The following is a 17,200-nucleotide window of genomic DNA, read 5'->3' as shown; positions in this document are numbered from 1 at the left end:
GTTCGGGTCCATGTCTGTCCGTCGCGTACTGGTACTCCTTGCTCGCGTCGTCCTGTCGCGTACGGGTCCTCCTTGATCGCGTCGTCCTGTCGCGTACGGGTCCTCCTTGGTGGCGTCGTCCTGTGTGTCCATCACGTACTGGTCCTCCTTGTTCGCGTCGTCGTCTGTCCGTCGCGTACTGGTGGTCCTTGTTCGCGTCGTCCTGATTTCCCGGCAGTTTTTGGCTGCCGCAAAATATTCACCGTGCGGGGTGACGTCGGTGCGAATCGTGATTCCTGGGTCGTGAATGGCTGGCTGCGAGCGTCCCGACGTCTGGTCGGCGCTTTCCCGGATCGCATTGGTAGGTGTTTTTTTGTTCGGTCGGGCTTTTTTACGATTCGTACGGTAATGGTATACCCGTGCGAATCGTAATTCCTTGTTTGTAAAAATTGACGACCGGGTACGCGTCGGGCGGAGATTGTGCTCCGTCCGACGGTTCGTACCCGGTTTTTACCGGATCGTGATCGGCACCATTATAGCGCACACATGCCATTTAGCTTCCATCCCATTAATACAGTTGCTGCATCATCCACCATGTCCTTATAGCAAAGGTAAATAGACAAATGTTACCAATAACATGTTATGGTCAGATTACACTCACTGTTGCACTGAATATGAGTCTTCGTGTAGACCGTCCCAATACCATTCATGAATATGGTCCATTAAAAGGCAAAAAATCTGGGATGACCATGCCAAAAAGGCTCAGTTCCTCTACTTTGCTTTAGTATTCAACTATATCCTTTAAATATTCAGCCCACATTAGCAACAGGATTTGGAAGCCATTACAGAGCAATCTAAAAATCCCTTCAGGTTTAAAATATAGAGTAATAGAAATTAGAAATATTGTGATGTGCATTGGAATTAGATGGATGTAAACAATAGCTGCTTCATATTTACAAATCACTATATTTAATAACCAATAGCGGCAGATGCAGAGAATAATATTGGCAGCTGCATGATCTCAACTATCCTGATAATACTTTTGGGAAACTGGAGTATGCCCTCTAGTGGTGCATGTAATACTAATGTTTAAACCATGTATTTCTAGATGGGTCCAACATGTGTTCTTACATTTTGCAGTCTGATGAGGGAGAGTGTGTTTACAGCTATGCCCCTAGGCCTTCAATGTGGTGACTAGATCTTGTGTCAGATTCTAAATCTGGGTATTCACTCCTTTCGCACAAAAGTAGAAAACAAAAGTTGATTCTCACTGTTGCTATGTCCTAAAGGGATTCTAGGCTGCTTTAAGAGGGCTCTCAGAGAGCCTGTCGGTGCAGTGCTGGAGAGCAGAGGGTGCAGCTTCAGGTGGAGAGAGGGGCGGGGGAAGGCACAGTGAGGGACAGGGGTCAGTAGCAGGACACAAGCTTTATTCTTTTTATCTTTGGAAGGGTTGGCAAAGTTATGTATTGCTCCCCTAACAATACTGTGCCCCCGTGTAAATTTTGAAAGCAGGGTCAGATGATGGGGGGAGGGACATGCCTTGCATAAAATTATGGATGGGTAAAAAGTAAATAAAGGGGATGCGTTTCATCTCTGTGTTGAGTGACATCAGAGACAACTTGAGCTTCCCTCTTGCAGTACATTTGATGTCACTCAGAAATCCCTATTGAAAACATCCTGATTAGTCACTGTTCCCCATCTATATTTGTGGGTGTATCTTGGCTGTATCTATGTCCTGCCCATTCCTTCATTGCCAAAGAAGCAGTTTAAGAATCTTTAGTTTTCCTTTCACTGAGATCCTTCTTTATCCATATGTGGGCATCTCTTTGAGGCTTCCATAGATATTCTATTTTAGAACTCTTCTACATAGCAAGACTGGCCCTGTTTGAAGTTAGGTTGCTCTGAATCATCAGTGATTTTGGCTTTGAGGTGAGTCTGGTTCGCACGTCCTTCTTGTAGCTGCCACATACGTAATATCTTCTTTCTTTCTACGAGATGATGCAGATTGGTTGCCTGAATTGAGGTTTTTAGGTCTCGGTCTGGCGAAAGCAGCGCATGTGCAGCTCTGCCATGCAGAGGTCTTTTGGAATCGATAAGATTCCAGCGTGCACGCCGGGATACAAACGAGACAGAAGATTTGCACGCGGGGATTGGATGCTTCACTGGAGGGGTGATACACTGGGGACTTTTTTCTTCCCCTCCAGTAAAGGCAGTCCTCGCGTGCACATCTTCTGTCTGTCCCATTACGGGCCGCGCTTGTTTCTTTGGCACCGCCCTCTATCGTCATCCCCACACCCATCTTGCTGCAAAGTGCTGCTGTACATGCTCTTCCGCTGCTCCGTCACGCCGGCCCCTTTCTCCTTAGGCTCCCCACGCGTGCAAGGCTGTAAGATGGCCGCCTCCACCGCCCTCCCCACGGTGACAATAGCCGATAGTGGCGCCAGAGCAGGGTGAGCACGTGTTGGGGCTGCTTGTGGCCAGATGGGTGTGGGGGAGCGCGGCATCGAGCAGGATTCTTCAACCTAGAAAATCTGTCGTCCTGTGGGCCGCGCCCCAAAGCTGTGGATGAGGACCCCTCCAGATAGACCTTTCCGTCTGAACGGTGACGTTCAGTCGGATTGGTTGTGGGGCAATTTTAGTCATCCTGCGAGGGGGCTTCAACTTGATTGTAGGCCCCAGAGGAAATCCCTTTGCCGGCGGGGAGACAACCGCAGATTCTTGCAGGAATACAGTATTCTGCAGCACACCCCACATAGTCTGCTTGTACCATGGTGTGTCATTTACCTGTAATGCGATGGATTCCCCCCACCGAAGGGACTGAGTGTTTCAGGTCCGTCCTTAAGTAAGGGTGTACATTATCACACTTTATCTGCCACAGAGAGTGCTGCCCCCACACAGCATGTGTCTGAGTCCTAGTGAGGTATCTGTGAGCCCTGTCAGTGTAACAGAGTCCTATTGAAGTATTTGTTATTCTTCTTTTTCAGTTTAAACACTGTGAACTCTGTCAATGTATCTGTGAGTCTCAGTGAGCCCTATATTATTGTCTTTGAGTCCTAGTGAGTTTTCTGTGAGCTCTGTCAGGGTATCTGTTAACTCTTTCCTGGTTTCTCCGATTTAGGATAGTGAGCCTTCTGGTTTGTGCACCGAGCTGTGATTAGATAGGAGTCCTGTTTTACCTGTGAGCCCTTTGTGGTGTTTGCAAGCCTGTGTGTGCTCTTTGGAAACCCTGGGCCAGTGGAGCCGGGGAATGGGTTGGGGATACCTGCATTGTAGAGCCTGGAGAGGGAGGGGGACCACCTTGTGCACAGGCATGATTGCTAAAATCGATTCATCAGCCGAAACTCACTCGTCCCTTCACCCACAACAAACGAGGAGTTCCCCATGTGCTAAGGAACAAAAAGGAAGAACAAAAAGGAGCGAGGGGAAGAGAGACAATACGTGGATGTAAACATCAACCTTTATGTCGGATCAAGTTAAACGGCACATACATTCATGATCTATTCTCCCCTAGTCAACTGTAGTAGCCACAGCTCCATTGTGGAATAATGCAAAGAGTCAAGTATAGTCTATTACACGTCACAGCTGGTAATCTGGTATACGCTATATAGGCGGTGAAACTGTATAATATGTGGCCATGAAGAGGAGGGTAAATGGAGGCGCACAGGTATGGTAGATCGGTAGATCTGGAGTGCAAACGAAATGAAAATGAATGGTCTGTTGTGTATGTTGCGTGCTCCAGGTGGAATGGAACAGGCATGATTCGCTAGTTCTGTTCCCCATTTAACTACTCATAGTGATGCAGTTTTCCTTGATTAGTCCAATAAATACGTCATTATGGAGGGCGCTCGTAATGCAGTATAGCACAGGTTTGTACCAGATAGAAAGAATCCTATCCTGTGTCAGATGAAGATAAGGGGTTATAAAGTGGGTGTGAAAAGGGAAAGTGTCGTACTACAGACCTCTTAACACAATTGAAAAACAAGTGAAAGATCCAGCCACTCGCGTTAATCAAAAGGCAGTTTTGCCGGGGGCGCGTTGATTCCCATACCCCAACGTAGGGTGGAGTTCCCGTGGGGGCAGGTATCAAGTGGGATGTTGCATCTCAAGAAGTAGTTTAGCATGTAACCAACTTGATGACTATCAGAGAGACCGTAAGGGACCCCCACATACATGCGTATGATATCAGATACTATTGGGTGATGTTAAAAATTATTTGTCATTATAGTTAGAATCCCTGTGTCTATTTTGTTTCTGTAACAGTTTTTTTGTCTTCTACGAGGTACTCACGTTTGTGTTTTGCACACGACGCTAGCGACCTACCCACTCCTACCGGGCCCGGGTGGAAGAGTGGTAAAGGTCTGTTGTGTATTTAAGCCTACCACGTCCTTCCGGTAGGCGGTGAATCAGTGAAAAGGGGATCACAAGTCTAGAATGCTCACGCGAGCGGCGGCCATCTTAGAAAGGAGTCATGTGTGGTAGACTACTAACTAGTATGGCAGACATCTTTGAGTGGTGTTTAGAGTGAACAGCTAGTATTCTGATTAATGCTGCTCCCATATGGTTGAATTCCGCCATGCTTTTTATGTAATGTTTGAAAACAAGGTTCTTTAGTATTGCACTGTCCCTTCCTGGCTCAGGAAGCGAATTACAGGCAGTGACCTGTGTATATATTAAAAATCAGTAGTCAAACTACAGAAAGATATCCGCAGATTTGATAAGGAGAAAGTTTATCAATACTTGAAACAGGATTTCACTCCCCCAGATTCCAATGATGGTTCGGACGCAAGTGCCAATTCCTCCAGGAGGGGATCGTCCAGCAATAGTGACTCCAGCACAGAGAACTGGAGAAGAGGCCGCTAGGGCTTCAATGGATTCCCTGTGCCCCACTACCAGGGCCCTTCACACTGGCAATATCCCATGTTTCCTTAGAGCCCACAACCATTTGGCCCCCAATGCTCACCACTCTTTGGCCCTGCAGGCATGAGCCAGCCTTTTTTAGGCAGAGGTTGGGGCAAAGGGCGAGGGCGAAGAAGAAGCAATCAGCAAGACAAGAGGGTACAATGGGAGGAACCACAACAACGCACAATGGAAACCTTGGGGTCTTAGAAAAAGGATTGGGATTTGTACCGACTCGCACGGAAGATAAATTCAAACAACAATGTGAACTTCAGTGATTTTTTCACAAAGTTTGGCTTAGAGCCTTCTTGGACACCTTCCCAGGAAATCAGTGACTCGGGCCTACATAATCCCACCACTTTCACTCCCAATAACAGTATAGTGCCAAATGAGGCCATCGCATTCAAACAAGCTGTCCTCAAAGACTTAGAGAGGGCATCTAACATTAGACAAGCCTGCAACCTTACCAGTGAAGACCTGCTGGCAGTCTCCACTTTGTCTAACGACACCTCGATCACAATCAAACAAGTCGACAAAGGCGAGGCCACAGTAATTATGGCCACCACTGATTATGACACTGAATGTGTGAGACAACTGAGTGACCGGTGGTACTATACCACATCACCATCAATCCAGTGACACGTTTCAACACCACTATTACCACATTGATTTTTGAGGCTGAAACACAAGGTTGGATCAGCAAAAAGGAGGCTGACTTCCTTTTGAAAAAAGATCCTAAGACCCCCTATTTCTATATACTACCCAAGATACACAAGGGGGTACACCACTACCGGGCGCCCCATTGTATCTGGGATAGACTCTATTCTAGAACCATTGTCACAGTTCTGTGACCACTTCATGCAACCATTAGTGAGACTAATACCATCCTATATACAGGATACCACTGACGTACTACGCATGATCTCTGAATTTCAACCAACTAACGATATCAATCTCCTCATCACACTAGATGTTGAGGCTCTCTATACTAACATTCCCCAGAGAGCTACTCTAGATGCGATAGAGGAGGTTCTCGCCTCTACGTCTTGGGAATCTAATACACCACCCAGCTTCATCCTTGAATGTGCATCCTTGGCCTTGACTGAGAACTTCTTTGAGTTTGAAGGGCAGTTATACCACCAGACACCAGGTACTTCGATGGGGAGTACCTTTTCCCCTAGCCTGGCCTGCCTGTATATGGCATCCTTCGATATACGTCTATGGAAAAGATACATAGACGACATCTTAATCTTTTGGGCTGGTGACTTGACATCTTGCCATGATTTCTGTGCTTGGATCAACACACTTAACCCGTATCTGAGATTCACGAGTACCACCTCTCAGAACCAGATACCATTCCTAGATCTTATAATCAGACTCGAACAGGGGAAGCTGACCACTACAGTGTACAGAAAAGCAACATGCCGCAATAGTCTGTTACTTTATGGCAGTCACCATCCCTATGCTTTAAAAGAGAACCTCCCCTTTGGACAGATCTTGAGGGTGAGAAGGAATTGCAGTGATATTGCAGACTACAAAAGAGAGTCCGAGATACTCGCCAAAAAACTTGCTGCATGGAATTATCCGCTACATAGCATTGCCCTGAGTAGAAAGAGAGCAAGAAACAACAGGGACGCACTCCTTGAACAGAGACCAAGACCCCCAGTAACACCCTTACATGTGTAACTACCTTTACACCAGGGTCTAATGAGCAGAGTGCTAAAAGAACGATGGGGGACACTCAGTACTGGTGCTATGACACTGGATCTCCCGCGTCTTGCTTTTAAACGCTCACGTAACTTGAAAGACATGTTGATCCACACCAGACCAAAGACAATGATATCCACCATCCAAAGTACTTTATGGGACTTCCCCCCTGTCAAGGGTCATTATCCCTGTGGGTCTTGCACAGCCTGTACCTTTACTTCCATCTGTAAATCACCCACTTTCACTACCGGTTTCACATGGGAGTTAAGGGCTCACACCAATTGCAACACAACAAACTGCATTTACTTGCTTACCTGCCCCTGCAATTTACATTATGTTGGGATGACCACCCGCACCATCAAAACTCGCATTGCGGAACATCGGAGTAACATCCGCTGTCAAAGGACAAACACCAAAATGTGCTCCCACTTCTTGGAGAAACGCCACTCGCCTGATTCCCTTAAATGGGTGGTGTTAGAAACCTTCACCAAAATTACCAAACACGCCCTCTTTCTCAAAGAACAGCGATGGATACATCGATTATCCCTGCACATCCAAGGTCTCAGTGATGATATATCTTGGCATGCATTAAGGATATAAAACAAGCTGGGGTCTTCTATTGATTTAATACCAGTTAAGACCAAATTTTTACTCACATATGAGAACCAACAGACTCAACACCTTATGAGCCACACGTTCTTAAATGGTTCCCTGCATGACTATACCAGCAACACCATGCAGTATAACTATCATAACCACTCTCTTTACCCAGCCTACAGACCTCTTCCTACAGCCAGTAGGCGATTGCAGGTTCTGACTTCAATTCAAATGTCCCCCCTCTATTACGACACTCCACACATCTACAAGAGTAAAACTATGCAATTTACCTACCATGATTTTTAATATACACGCAGGTCACTGCCTGTAATTCGCTTCCTGAGCCAGGAAGGGACAGTGCAATACTAAAGTACCTTGTTTTTAAACATTACATAAAAAGCATGGCGGAATTCAACCATACGTGAGCAGCATTAATCAGAATACTAGCTGTTTACTCTAAACACCACTCAAAGATGTCTGCCATATTAGTTACTAGTCTACCACACATGACTTGTGATCCCCTTGTCACTGATTCACCGCCTACCGGAAGGACGTGGTAGGCTTAAATACTTGACAGACCTACACCACTCTTCCACCCGGGCCCGGTAGGAGTGGGTAGGTCGCTAGCGTCGTGTGCAAAACACAATGATGAGTACCTCGTAGAGAACAAAAAAACTGTTACAGAAACGCTATAGACACGGGGATTCTAACTATAATGACAAATAATTTTTAACATTACCCGATAGTATCTGATATCATACGTATGTATGTGGGGGTCCCTTGCGGTCTCTCTGAGAGTCATCAAGTTGGTTACTAGCTAAACTACTTCTTGAGACGCAACATACCACTCGATACCTGCCCCCACGGGAACTCCAGTCTACATTGGGGTCAGGGAATCAACGCACCCCGGGCAAAACTGTGTTTTGATCAACGTGAGTGGCTGGATCTTTCACTTGTGTTAAGAGGTCTGTAGTACGAAACTTTCCCTTTTCACACCTACGTTATAACCCCTTATCTTCATCTGACACCGGATAGGAATCTTTCTATCCGGTACAAACCTGTGCTATACTGCATTACGAGCACCCTCCATAATAACCTATTTATTGGACTAATCAGGGAAAACTGCATCACTATGAGTAGTTAAACGGGGAACAGAACTAGCGAATCATGCCTGCTCCATTCCACCTGGAGCACACAACATACACAACAGACCATTCATTTTCTTTTCGTTTGCACTCCAGATCTACCATACTTGTGCGCCTCCTTTTACCCTGCTCTTCATGCCCACATATTATACAGTTTCACCGCCTATATAGCGTATACCAGATTACCAGCTGTGACATTTATTTTGCATTATTCCACAATGGAGCTGTGACTACTACAGTTGACTAGGGGAGAATAGATCATGAATGTATGTGCCGTTTAACCCCTTGTGTGCCACGCCCTTTCCCCGCCCTGTGCCGGCCGTTACATTAGCGGGCGGGGTTTATGACGAGCTGGACTCGTCATGGGCACAGCGCAACCGCGGCCCATGACAAGTCCAGCTCGTCATGGGCACACAAGGGGTTAACTTGATCCGACATAAATGTTGATGTTTACATCCATGTATTGTCTCTCTTCCCCTCTCTCCTTTTTGTTCTTCCTTTTTGTTCCTTAGCACATGGGGAACTCCTCGTGTGTTTAATCCTACCGGGTATTGAGAAGCCTGGTTAGTGAATTATTCTGAGTAAGTCCCCGTTCGCTGTTGCTCCAAAGTGTGCCACATTAGGTGAAAACCTATGCTCGATCACCTAATATCTTCACTGTGTGGCACCCTGGTTTTTAATGGTTTTAACTGTTTTGATGCTCACAAATATGATTGCAGAGAGATCACCACCCACAGACGAAATGAGAACATCCACCTAGTGCAACTGTATTATCTGATCTATGTGATATTATCTTTCCTAACAGGTAGCTCTAGTTCTACCAGGTACTCGACTATCGAGTCTGATGGTTGATGTGAGTGTGCAGCCACAACACCAGTACTTTAGTTTTTAGTTGTAAATAGTTTTTTCATCCTATGGTCCTGACGAATCGCCTGTAGATTACTCATGTTGGTGAGAAACATGTTGACCCACCACTTATAAGAGCGCCACAACCTGGGACATTACCTCAGCCTCGCGCCTTATAATTTCGTTTTTACTTAGGGTAGGAGACCCCCGATTAAAGTTTTTCTTAGGTACTCCCAACCATATTTTATTTTCACTTGCAACATCTACACACACAAGGCCCCCTCACCCACACTTCACCAAACGGCAATTGGAAAAAGATCTCCGAGAAAGAGCCCCTATCACAGGGAGCCCGTCGGGTACTGCACCGCCGACCCATCGAGGAGCAGCCCGATGATGAAGCATGACACCCGGCAGGGTGTGTGAGGGCAACAAAATCCAATATAATGGATTCCCAACTTTGAACCCCAGTGCTCAGGTTGGTTCATCATTCTCAGTGTTTCGGTCTCTCAAATCTATAGGAACAGCACAATCTTTTTGTTGAAATCACTTTCCTTGGGCCCTTGTGCTGGACCTGCCCAAAAGCTCAATGTCTCTTCTTTGGTTTCCGTACGGGGAGGAAATCAGTCAGGCTTCAGCCAGATTTGAACAGGTCCATTCAGAGCCAAAGCTTCAGTGTGCCTGTGACTCATTGTGCCTGCGTGTGTGATCAGGTGCTTCGGTGCACCCGTGTGACTCTATGTATTAGTGTGTCTGTCTCATGGGGTGCGTGTGTTTCTCAGTGTGTGCATGCATGTGTGCCCGTTTGTAGCGTGGTTTCTCTATATATGTCTGTATGCGAGGGTCAACAGGGGGTAAAATACATTGTCATTTACAACGCCATTACTTGATTAATGCTTCACGAACGGAAAAAAACCCAATAACATTTTCAATGCCAGTAGCTCAAAACAATGTCATTGGGAGACCTATTGCATTGTAAATGCTTTTTTGGATTGGAAAGTCTCCCTTTCTAATAAAGACCAGCCCGAGGGTAGCCATGCGTTTGTACTGGCTAGCATCTTTCTGTGTATCTTGTTGTGCCTCAGTGAGGAAGCTACAGGACTATACCATTTGATTTTCACGAGAGTGATGTTTATCCTCTAGTCATGGGATATGGGAGCCTCTAAATGGCCGAAGCTTGGGGGTATTCCCTCCCATCACGCCTCTGGAGTTTGCATCTTTATGCTCCAAAATCAAGTCAGGCTCTCCAGCGGACCCAGTGACTCCCACCTGGTTCCGTTTACTGTATTCCTCCATCTCCGAACTGTGCCTTGACGTGGTCAATCGGTCACTATCTACGGCTTCTGTCCCCCGAGCCTGGAAACATGCCAAAGTCACCCCACTTCTGAAAAAACCCTCCTTAGCCGCATCCGACCCAGGGAATTTCCGTCCTATCTTGCAACTGCCTTTTCTAGCCAAGGTGACGGAGGCACACGTGAACTCCATCCTTTGTTGAGCAACATGCATTATTTGACCCCTCTCAACATGGTTTCCGCCCTCGGCATAGCACCGAATCCGCACTTTTGGTGGTATCAGAAACCATTAAAAGTCATCTAGACGTAGGTGACTCTGCGGCCTTGATCCTATTGGATTTAAGTGCCGCATTTGACACTGTATCTCTCAAAATTCTATTGAGACGCCTACGGGACATCGGGGTCAGGGACTCGGCCTTGGCCTGGATTACATCTTTCTTGTCAGAGAGATCTTTTCAGGTCTTGGCTCCCCCCTTTTCCTCACAAAAATGTGCATTACACCAGGGATACCACAGGGTTCTCTACTAAGCCCACTACTATTTAATTTGTATGTTAGCCCGTTGGCGGTTCTTGCCAAGAGAAGGGGGCTCTCATTGGTCTCATACGCCGATGATACTCAATTAATGATCAGCTTCTCTAAGAAAAATTCCGCCAACCTAAATAATTTCAGGGCTGATCTATTGGCTGTCTCCGACTGGATGGCAGCAAACTGCCTTCAGCTGAATGCCGGGAAATCCGAAATTTTGCTTTTCGGAAAAGACAGGGAGTTATGGACGGACCTTTTTTGGCCGGAACGTCTGTAGCCTGCCCCAGTCCCCAAGGACTCTGTAAAGAACCTTGGCATTTGGTTCGACCGCGGTTGGACCTTCGAAAAGCAAACTAAGTTTGTGGCTGGGGTCTGTTTTGGTCTCCTGCGGAGTCTCAGACCACTACTTGGGTTCTTTTCCCCTTCGGTGCGGCAGTCCATTATTCAATCGTCTGTTCTCGCCAGATTGGACTATGGGAATAGCCTCTACTTGGGAGCAACGAGGGCCAGCATAAACCGCCTCCAGAGGGTCCAGAATGCAGCAGAAAGGGTTCTGGTATCACTACCTAAGTACTGCTCGGTTGCCCAAGTGCTTCCTAAACTCCACTGGTTGCCAGTGGGTAAACGCATTCAATTTAAAACACTATGTATTTCACACAAAATGTTAGCAAAGCTGGCCCCACCGGGCCTCCTGGACATACTGGAGTCCTATGTTCCAGCACGCTCCTTGCGCTCTGCTGACCAGGCCCTGGTCTGTGTCCCTCGGGTGTGGAGGGCCAGAGCAGGGGGGCGCTCTTTTCGACACCTTGCAGCAAAACTATGGAACTCTCTCCCGATTTCAGTCAGAACCATCCCTAGCCATCTGACCTTTCGCAAGGCCCTGAAGACGTGGCTTTTTCCCCTTCCTACCATCTAATCCTCATTGATCGGCTCCGGCTTTCGCTTCCAGATCCTCGATGCTGCGCTGGGACGCCTCGTTGCTGTGGCAGCCATGCGCATTATAAATTCAATAATAATAATAATAATATGTTGAGTGTGCAGTTGGAGAGTGTCACATTGCCATATATATGCTTGGATGCTGCTTTGTTACACGATGGTATGTGATGGGGTATCAAGTGTGCAAAGTTGGTGAGATAGGGGAGTTAACCATTTCATTTCTTTTTATGAAAGAGTCACAATTGGCCATTGTTTAAAAGGTTGTTTTAGGATATGATGTAAGACAGCCAACACTGCCAGCTACACGACTTCAGTGCAATGCACTTTGCTTTAAAATGGTCTCTGCAGTTGCGTTCAGTAACACAAGGCTTTCTCTCACGTGTTGGACTTGCGCATGCATCACTTTGTCATCTCACTGCCTTGTCATAGCATCGAAGTGGGGTCAGCACTTACTACACCTCGGACCACAAGGACTGCACTGATAAAGATAAATACATGGACAGTTCAAAGAGGATTTCAACTATCACAAGGTCAACATCCCTACTGGGGAGAGACTGTACATGATCCCCTTGCAAAACAACTCCAGGAAACCTATCTTGGGTGGACAAGTTGTTTTCCAGCACGCACAGAAGGTGGGTCCTGCATATCTCCTTTGATCTTCTGTTGTGGCAAAGGCCCAGTCTGGACTAGCCCCTAAAAACACTCTGTGACAAGCATAAACAAGCATTGAAAATGCAATAGGTCGCGCCTTTGATTAAGTTAAAGCCATTTGCTTTGCTATACAATACCATTAGCAAAGCAAATGGCTTTAACTTAATCAAAGGCGAGACCCATTGCATTTTCAGTGCTTGTTTTATATAATTCCTGAAAAAACACAGGATTGGATGTTGCTGTTGTGACAAGCTCATTTATGAGCCTATCTTCTACTTAAGGTACATGTGTGACATCATATCCCATGGTCTCAAATTCACTCCGAGAAATTTAAGGGTGCAGGTTCACTCGAGTTCATGAACAGACCCGACGGTTCAGGTGAAATCTAGTTTGACACTTTTCTAGCTGTTAAAGCGCTATGTGGCTGTCAGTCAAGTTACTGCCACAGCTAATAAGCTCTGCAGTCCTCGGTGCGAAGTGACGCATAGAGTCGAATTTACCACTAAATTCCTTTTGCAACGCCTTCTTTAGTAGGCCTTTCTTAATTTTAATTTGGACACATTCCTGGTATATTTCAGAGCATGTTCTTGCATTTTCAATTTTTAAGAAGTCTAAAGATCTTTGGTGCTCGCACGCTAACTTATAGCATCTACTGGTGTCTGCAATCAACCCCTTTAAAATTACAGGTGGTCAATACAGTAAATACGTTTTTAAAAAAAATGCAAGTACGAACACCTTTGAACACCTATATCCCACAGAGGTCACTTTGGAACTGAAACACAAATTTTGATTGTTTGATGGGACAATGAGTTAGCAGTGGTAAGGCAAGGTATCCATAACTTAAAGTAGTCAAAGCTATACCTTTAATCACTTACATCCTACCAAATTACATTTTTTATTTATATCAAGTCAACTTGATTTAATTATGTATAAATCAAGAAAAGCAAAATGCTTGAATGGGGAGTGAGCCAATTGAGTTCACTAGACTCTTTCCATATACAGTATATACTGAATGAAATGGAAGTAAATAACAGTTGACAAATAGCATTTGTATCAGTTCAAACAAAAATCTGGAGAGTGGTAGCAGAAAGTAAAATTAAATGCACCATAACTTGAAATTTCATTCTCCTCCAAGGGCTCGTCCGAATAATGTACGTCACCAACGATGAGCAATGCATTATTCCAGAAACATCCTGGAATTCACAAACATTGGCAGCAGTTCTTGCCTCCCTCAGTGATTTACAGAAGGGGCATGCATTAGCAGATTACAGCATGATGGGCACATCTCTGCAGGGTCGTTCAAGGGTACCGGATATTACTTGGGATTACATAGGAAAGTATTTCTCCATAGTTGGAGTTACAACTTTTTGATATTTTCATTTAGTGACATGTTTTTAGTTACAGTGTCACTTAGCAAACTGAAGAGAAATTGCTTTATTTCATAAAAGTTCTATTTTAGCATTTGAGAAAAAAGCATGATGTGAGTGCATTAAGCTCATCCTATTGATCTTAGTCATGTTTCTTGTTTGCAACACCTCTGCGTTTCATTTAGGAACCCTTAAAGGCATGTGTGTATTCGGATGTGTGAATTTGAAAATGTACATGCGGTCTGCAATTTGAAAAAGCGTAAACCTGAAATAGATGGAGATACTTATTTTTTTTTTAACCATATTTTATTGGCATTTAATTCTTATTATCACAGACATTTCTTGATGTTGCATAAGTCCATTACGTACTCGACAAGTAAGACTGTTGATCGTCATGAATTAGTACAATCAGTCTTCTCAATAAGTAAAACAGGAAAACAGGAAAACATTCCCCCCCCCCCTCCCTAGATTGCAACTGAAAAAAAAAATATGAGGGCAGTGTGCCAGTAGTTGCCCGTACATGTGGAGCCCATCGGCCGTGTGTGGTGTTGGCCTAGTTTGGATGCGTTATGTGTGGTGTCCTCCCAGTCCATTGCCTAGGGCTGCGTCGTCTGCCCTAGGGGAGCTCAGCTCTTCAATGTCCTCCCGTCCAGATTCTATTAGTTCATCTACCAAAGTTCCCCATGCTTTGGCCCTGTCCATTTTACCAATCCCTCGGCTGGCTTCTCTAAGTAGTAGCCTACTTTCTGCGCCCGCCCACTTTTCTAGTTCTCCTCTCCAAGTGGCGATCTGCGGGCCTCGCGGGGTTTTCCAGTTTCTAGCTATCTTCCTTTTGGCTAGGACGTATGCAAGGTCCTGAAACTTCCCTGTCAATTTGTTCCTGGCTGTGTGCGGAAACCATCCTAACAGAAAGTGTTCTGGTGTCTGCGGCAGCTCTTTATCTATCAGGTCACCCACTATCTGCCGTATGTCTCCCCAGAAGGTCTGCAGTAGGGGGCAGTCCCAGAACATGTGGAGTATGTGAGCTTCCCCCTCTCCACAGGGCAGGCCGCTGTTTCCACTCCGAAGTATCTCCTAATGCGGGCTGGCATTAGATATGCTCTATGCAGTACATAATAGTTAATTAATTTAAAACGTGCGTCCTGGACACCTTTGGTAAGTGTTCTAGAATTTTTCCCCAGTCCCTCTCTGGTATTTACCAAGGTCTTCTTCCCATTGTAGCTTCAGTCGTTCTAGCGGCCTCCGTGCATCTGTTTGAATGGCCTTGTAGAGACAGGACACCGTTTTAAGTCTTCCAGCTGAGAGCGCCACATATCTGCACCCTGCCAGTGCTCGCGGCTCCATGCCCCCGCTCCTCCAATGCGCCCGAATTCTCTGAGTCAAGGCCATATGCTTCAGGAAGTGACCACCATTGATGTCATATGTAGCCTGCAGGTCTTCGAAGGGTAATAGTGCGGAGTCTCTGTAAAGGTCTCCTATTTCCCTCAGCCCCGCTTCTACCCAGTCCTCTAGTCCTGCCCAGTGCTCTCCCTGTGGAAGATACCGCAACATTGTCAGTGGTATGGCGGGGGAATAGGGAGTCACAGCACCCACTTTCATCAGGCATCTGGTCCAACAGCGCAGCACCACCTTGGTAGCAAGTGCGTCTGTTGGTGCAGTGCGACGGACTAGTAAAACGATTTTTGCTAGGTTGGCAGTGTCCGATGCGTCCGGGCAGCGCTCTCTGTCGGGATTGCGATATGCCGCTAGTCATTGGATCAGCCAGTAAAGCTGCGCAGCTAGATAATAGCTCTCAAAGTCGGGCACTGCTAGCCCGCTCTCTGCTGTAGGGCATCGCAGCGACAACAGTGCTACTCTCCGCCTGCCTGTACCCCGAATAAAGGAAGTGACCATCGAATCCAAGTCTTTAAACATGGCTCGTGGGATCCACACTGGCAGTGTCCTGAAATAATATAAGAGGCGTGGCAATGTTATCATTTTCAGCACTGCCACTCAACCATCTACAGAAAGCAGTAGTGTGCCCTGGAAATCCATTGCCGCTTTCGCCGCCTTCACTGCTTTGCCTACATTACCTTCAAAGAGGTCATGGGAAATTTTAACACCCAGGTATGGCAGGCACTTCGGCTCCCACCGGAGACATTCCAAGGTAAACGGTGGAGGGGCAGTGTGCCAGTAGTTGCCCGTACATGTGGAGCCCATCGGCCGTGTGTGGTGTTGGCCTAGTTTGGATGCGTTATGTGTGGTGTCCTCCCAGTCCATTGCCTAGGGCTGCGTCGTCTGCCCTAGGGGAGCTCAGCTCTTCAATGTCCTCCCGTCCAGATTCTATTAGTTCATCTACCAAAGTTCCCCATGCTTTCGCCCTGTCCATTTTACCAATCCCTCGGCTGGCTTCTCTAAGTAGTAGCCTACTTTCTGCGCCCGCCCACTTTTCTAGTTCTCCTCTCCAAGTGGCGATCTGCGGGCCTCGCGGGGTTTTCCAGTTTCTAGCTATCTTCCTTTTGGCTAGGACGTATGCAAGGTCCTGAAACTTCCCCGTCAATTTGTTCCTGGCTGTGTGCGGAAACCATCCTAACAGAAAGTGTTCTGGTGTCTGCGGCAGCTCTTTATCTATCCGGTCACCCACTATCTGCCGTATGTCTCCCCAGAAGGTCTGCAGTAGGGGGCAGTCCCAGAACATGTGGAGTATGTGAGCTTCCCCCTCTCCACAGGGCAGGCCGCTGTTTCCACTCCGAAGTATCTCCTAATGCGGGCTGGCATTAGATATGCTCTATGTAGTACATAATAGTTAATTAATTTAAAACGTGCGTCCTGGACACCTTTGGTAAGTGTTCTAGAATTTTTCCCCAGTCCCTCTCTGGTATTTCCTTACCAAGGTCTTCTTCCCATTGTAGCTTCAGTCGTTCTAGCGGCCTCCGTGCATCTGTTTGAATGGCCTTGTAGAGACAGGACACCGTTTTAAGTCTTCCAGCTGAGAGCGCCACATATCTGCACCCTGCCAGTGCTCGCGGCTCCATGCCCCCGCTCCTCCAATGCGCCCGAATTCTCTGAGTCAAGGCCATATGCTTCAGGAAGTGACCACCAGGGATGTCATATGTAGCCTGCAGGTCTTCGAAGGGTAATAGTGCGGAGTCTCTGTAAAGGTCTCCTATTTCCCTCAGCCCCGCTTCTACCCAGTCCTCTAGTCCTGCCCAGTGCTCTCCCTGTGGAAGATACCGCAACATTGTCAGTGGTATGGCGGGGGAATAGGGAGTCACAGCACCC

General features: G+C 46.6%; 1 protein-coding gene across 1 annotated transcript in view; it reads left to right on the top strand.

Moving 5' to 3' along the window:
- TMEM117 (transmembrane protein 117) overlaps nt 1-17,200 on the top strand; it is a 1,887,095-nt gene that overhangs the window by 963,482 nt on the left and 906,413 nt on the right. The gene's annotated exons all lie outside the window — the stretch shown is intronic.

This window comes from Triturus cristatus, chromosome 4_1, assembly GCF_964204655.1.
Source record: "Triturus cristatus chromosome 4_1, aTriCri1.1, whole genome shotgun sequence".
In the NCBI taxonomy this organism is placed as follows: domain Eukaryota; kingdom Metazoa; phylum Chordata; class Amphibia; order Caudata; family Salamandridae; genus Triturus; species Triturus cristatus.
The sequence above is the reverse complement of the archived record's forward strand: the minus strand, read 5'-3'. Positions and strand labels throughout refer to the sequence as shown.